The sequence below is a fragment of the Myotis davidii genome, unplaced genomic scaffold (assembly GCF_000327345.1).
Source record: "Myotis davidii unplaced genomic scaffold, ASM32734v1 scaffold2601, whole genome shotgun sequence".
In the NCBI taxonomy this organism is placed as follows: Eukaryota; Metazoa; Chordata; class Mammalia; order Chiroptera; family Vespertilionidae; genus Myotis; species Myotis davidii.
Genome location: NW_006291445.1, coordinates 6412 through 11640, shown reverse-complemented (window position 1 = coordinate 11640; position 5229 = coordinate 6412). Strand labels below are relative to the sequence as shown.

Here is a 5229-nt window from a genome sequence, read left to right as displayed (position 1 = left end):
CTGAAAGAAAGTGGCATCATTTACAGAATATCATGTCTTTGTTGTTGTTATATTATGTTGTTACTGTTTATCTATTCATCTATTTATATATTATTTTTATATACATTTTACTATTTTTCCTTTATCTCTGACACTTCTATTATAAAGGGCAAATAGCAATATTAAAATATTTCTTCTTATTAATTTCCTTTCAATGTGCATGAATCTGTGCACCGGGCCACTAGTTTATGATAAAAACTCTCAGCAAAATGGGAAGAGGAATCATATCTCAACATAATAAAGGCTATATATGACAAACCTACAGCCAACATCACATAAATGGGCAAAAACTAAAAGTGTGTCCCTTAAGATCAGGAACAAGGCAGTGATTTCAACTTTCACCACATTATTCAACATATAACTGGAAGTCCCAGCCATAGCAATCAGACAAGAAAAAGAAATAGAAGGCATCCAAATTGGAAAGGAGGAAGTAAAACTATCATTATTTGCACATGAGATGTACACAGAAACAATTCCACCAAAAAACTATTAAATAAAATAAATAATTTCCCAAAGTAGCTGGATACAAAATTAAAATTCAGAAATTAGGAGCATTTTTATGCACCAATAATGAAGTGCCAGAAAGAATAATTTTTTTAAAAAAACCCCACACATTTACTACTGCAACAAAAGAAATAAGATACTTAGGAGTAAACTTAATCAAGGAGGTAGAAGACTTGTACTCAAAAAATTAGTGCAGTTTTAGGTTTATAGAAAAACTGACAGGGAATTACACAGATTTCCCACATACCTTTTGTTTCTCCACCTCAAACATACACACTCACTCTCCCCTCTTATTTACATCTTGATACAATTGATAAGCCAACATCAATACATCATCATTAACTAAAGTCCATAGCTTAGATTAGTGTTCATTCTTTGGGTTCTGACAAATGTATACTGACATGTATCCATCATTATTGTATCATACAAAATAGTTTCAGTGACCTAGAAATCACCTGTGCTCCATTCATCACTCCCTCCTCCCAAATCACTAGCAGGAGATGCTCTTTCTAACGTCTGTGTTTTGTCTTTTCCAGAAGGTCATATAGTTGGAATCAGAGTATGTAACCTTTTCAGATTGACTTTTTTCTCCTAGTTATATACTTTCAATGTTCCTTTATGTTTTATTGTGGCTTAACAACTCATCTCTTTTTATTTATTTATTTATTTATTTATTTACTTACTTACTTACTTACTTATTTAAAAATATATATTTTATTGATTTTTTACAAAGATGAAGGGAGAGGGATAGAGAGTTAGAAATATCGATGAGAGAGAAACATCGATCAGCTGCCTCCTGCACATCTCCTACAGGGGTATGTGCCTGCAACCAAGGTACATGCCCTTGACTGAATCAAACCTGGGACCTTTCAGTCCGCAGGCCGATGCTCTATCCACTGAGCCAAACCGGTTAGGGCAACTCATCTCTTTTTATAATTCCGTTCTATGGATGCACGACAGTTCACTTATCCATTCACTTACTGAAAACAACTTGGTAATTTCCAAAATTTCCATTTGGTTCTTCTTTATCTCCATTTTCTTTTGTGTGCCTTAGAAATAATCAAAATTGCTTGCTGAAACACTCATAAAATTCTTGCCTGATTTAAAATTCTTGTCAGATCATATAATATCTAACTCATCACTGTGTTGTCACATCTTGTCTTTTCTCATTGAAATTGAGATCTTCCTGATTTTTAGGATGAGGACTGATTTTTTCTTTTAATTGAATCTTGGTATTCTAAGACTCTGGATCCTGTGTTTTAGTGGGCTTCCTGTGACACTGCTCCAGCTAGAGAAGAGGGACACTGCTCTGTTCCTGCTTGGGGTGGGAGGGAAGTCCAGTTTTTACCAGAGGCTTCCATGGACACCTGGAGAAGGTGAAGCTCCTTGTTCCTGCTGGGCAGGGATGGAAATTCAGGCTCCTCACTGGGCCTCTGCTGATACCACAACAGCAGGAAGAGCAGAGGTGCCTCGCGACTGCTCTCACATGTCCACCACTGCCACCGTGGGTGGGTGGACTTGTTCGTGCTGGGTCCTGGTAAAGCCCTAACTCTGCATATTCTCAGCGGACACCACTCCAGCAAGGAGGAAAGGAGGCACTTCACACCACCCGGTGGGGGTAGCTGCTTGTAGGCTCCCCATGTGCTTCACACACACAATGGGGTTGGGGACTTCCCTTACCGCCTTGTGGGCACAAAAGTCTTGGTGTCCAACTCAGCCTTCTTCTTTGACACCACCTTGTGGGGATGGAGAAGCTGGTGCGGGGAGAGGAGGGTATGAGGTGCAGCTGGGGCTTCTTGTTACAGCCTGGCAAGGATAACGGGCTAGGTTCCTAGTCTTTGTGGGCAGAAGCGGGGCTATAGGTTTTCCACTGTGTTGCTTAGAGCAGGCAGTTACTGTCTAAAAGTAGTCTTCCTTGCTAGGCTGTCCCTTTCCTAGTCCTCTGGCTAGAGACAGACCGCTTTTCTGAGACTGTTTTTTGTCTGCATCCATTGTTGTTTCTGAGCATTCTGGAATATATGGAGCAAAAAATAAATTAAAAAATCTAGGAACTCACTAACGTGTCATTCTTGGTATGTTGGGGTCCCTAGTCAGTCTTCCTTCTTCCTCCAGCCTTTCAGTGTTTTTTGCTGTTTTTCAAAATGGTTAAGATAAAAATGAAATGATTTTAGACCCAGAAAATAAAACCATAAGCCAGCACTGAATTAATGTTCTCTGCCTTCTTATTTTAAAATAGGCCCCAGCCAAAATTAATTCAGGGAAATAAATACATATGTAAATTAAATGTAACCTGTAATTTCAGTGTAGAGATGAATTTATCTTGAGTTCTCACTTGTTGTTCTAGCTGGAGAGTATTCTGGTATTTTCCAGCTTCGGAAACTGGAGCCCCTAGACCAAAATCATGTTCTTTGGTGGTAACCTAGTGGAAAGAATGGGAATAATATCAGGACATTCTTTTTAAAACAGTTTTGTGGTTTCTCACAACAGTACTATATATAAATTTTTTAATCTAATCACATTCTTAGATACATTTTCAATCGGTTTTAACCTTGTCACACCAGCAAAGAATATTTCAGCAAGCTTTACTTTCTTAACATTTTATGTTATAAAACTTTTTCTGTGTGCTTTCCAAATATAAAACTACAATATCGAACATGCTTTTCAAAAGAGACATACCCCATCCTACCCCCTTGGTAATCACTGTAACTAAGAAAATATTGGGTCAGCAGCAAATTAAGTATCTATCTCTAGGCCTGTGTTTTCCAAAAAGGTTTGCTACGCATATCATAAAGGGCTGACTTATTTGTAATATATTAATAATTCCTATAAATAAGAAAGGAAAAGAAATACCCTGGTAGAAAAAGTGGCAACGAATATGGATACTTCATATACATGACTTTTAAATAGATTTAAAGATACTCAATCTCTCCATTTAGAGGGATACACATTAAAACAACATTGAATACCATTTTTTAACTCACCTTGGCAAAGATAAAATAGTTGGCTATATAATGTAGCATTTTTATGTATCATTGGTGGCAGTGTAAATTGGCACAATGTTTATAGAGAATTATATAAAATCTAGCAGCATAACAATAATTTCATTTCTAGAATTTTTTCCAGTGTGTACATTTTTTCATGTGCAAAATAACCCAATATTTTACATTAACATATTATACATACTACTATGCACTGTGGTTTTTTTACTTGACAATGTATCTTAGAAATTGTGTAATTTAGGAAAATAATCAGTTCTTTTCCTGAATAAAGGCTGCCTGAATGTTAAGGAAGACAGAATTTGCTACAAGTGTCCTAGAGCTCTCCTACCAACACAGCTGTTAGTCTCTAAAACAGTGGTTCTCAACCTTCTGGCCCTTTAAATACACTTCCTCAAGTTGTGACCCAACCATAAAATTATTTTCGTTGCTACTTCATAACTGTAATGTTGCCACTGTTATGAATCGTAATGTAAAATATCTGATATGCAGGATGGTCTTAGGCAACCCCTGTGAAAGAGTCATTCGACTAAGGGGTCGCGACCCACAGGTTGAGAACCTCTGCTCTAAAATCTAGTGCTCCAGATATAATAGGATCAGGACTCCCCAGTCACTGACCTTGAGTCACACCTTGTCTAATCTAACACTTAGCAATGTGACAGATTAATCTTCCTTCTTCTCTTTCCTAAGCAAAATATGTCGGTTTTTTGGTTTTCATTTCAGCAGTTACTGCCTCATTTGGAAATTAAGCATTAGCTCCCACAGAGTATTTCTAATTATGAATCATTTAGGCCAGTGGTTCTCAACCTTCCTAATGCCACAACCCTTTAACACAGTTCCTCATGTAGTGGTGACCCCCAATTTCATTGTTACAAATTGAACATAATTAATGCATAGTGATTAATCACAAAAACAATATGTAATTATAGATGTGTTTTCCGATGGTCTTAGGCGACCCCTGTGAAAGGGTCATTTGACTTCCAAAGGGGTCGTGACCCACAGGTTGAGAACCTCTGATTTAGGCCTTTATGGCATAAGCTGAAACCCTAATTACTATTCCTTACAGTTTCTGTTGAAAAATATGTTCCTACTTATAAAAATTTCACTTAGAATAACAGAATCAAATGACTCCTCACTCTAGCAGTATTTTTCAGTTTTTAGTGAATATACAAGTCACTTGGGAATCTTGTTAAAATGAAGATTTGTACTCACAACTAGAGGCCCGGTGCACAAATTCATGCACCGGTGGGGTCCCTCAGCATGGCCTGCAGGGATTGGGCCAAAACTGGCATTCCATCGCCACCTGCGGCTCCTGCCTGCTACTCCTGCTTATCCTGGCCCCGCTTCTCCTTCCGCGGGCCCCTGCCCAGTCAGTTCTGATTGGGAGCGGCTCATGCCATGGCAGCAGCGCTCGCCAGCCTTGAGCCCTGTGTCTAGCACCCATCCCAAGGGGGTGAGTGGGAGGTGGTGGGAGGAGGAAGGTCTGGGATGGGATTGGCACTCCAGGCGGGTGGTGAGATACCCTTGCAGGCCCAGGATCCAGATCTGTCCCGCTGACGTTTGTGCTTGTTGTCGGGAGCCACCTGGTGGCTGCTTTTATATCGTTTCTTCCTTGTGGAGTGTCTAGGGAGGGGAAGTGGCACTGTTGGGATTGTGCTGGTGATGCTGACCCATCAATGCCTGGCCCATT

General features: G+C 39.2%; 1 protein-coding gene across 1 annotated transcript in view; it reads right to left on the bottom strand.

The window, feature by feature from the left end:
* LOC102751617 (testis-specific gene 10 protein) overlaps positions 1-5229 on the bottom strand; it is a 115735-nt gene that overhangs the window by 104149 nt on the left and 6357 nt on the right. Inside the window, exon 2 of the mRNA XM_006764747.2 lies at positions 2834-2962. The gene's annotated coding sequence lies outside the window, so the exon portion shown is untranslated. The remainder of the gene's footprint in view (positions 1-2833; positions 2963-5229) is intronic.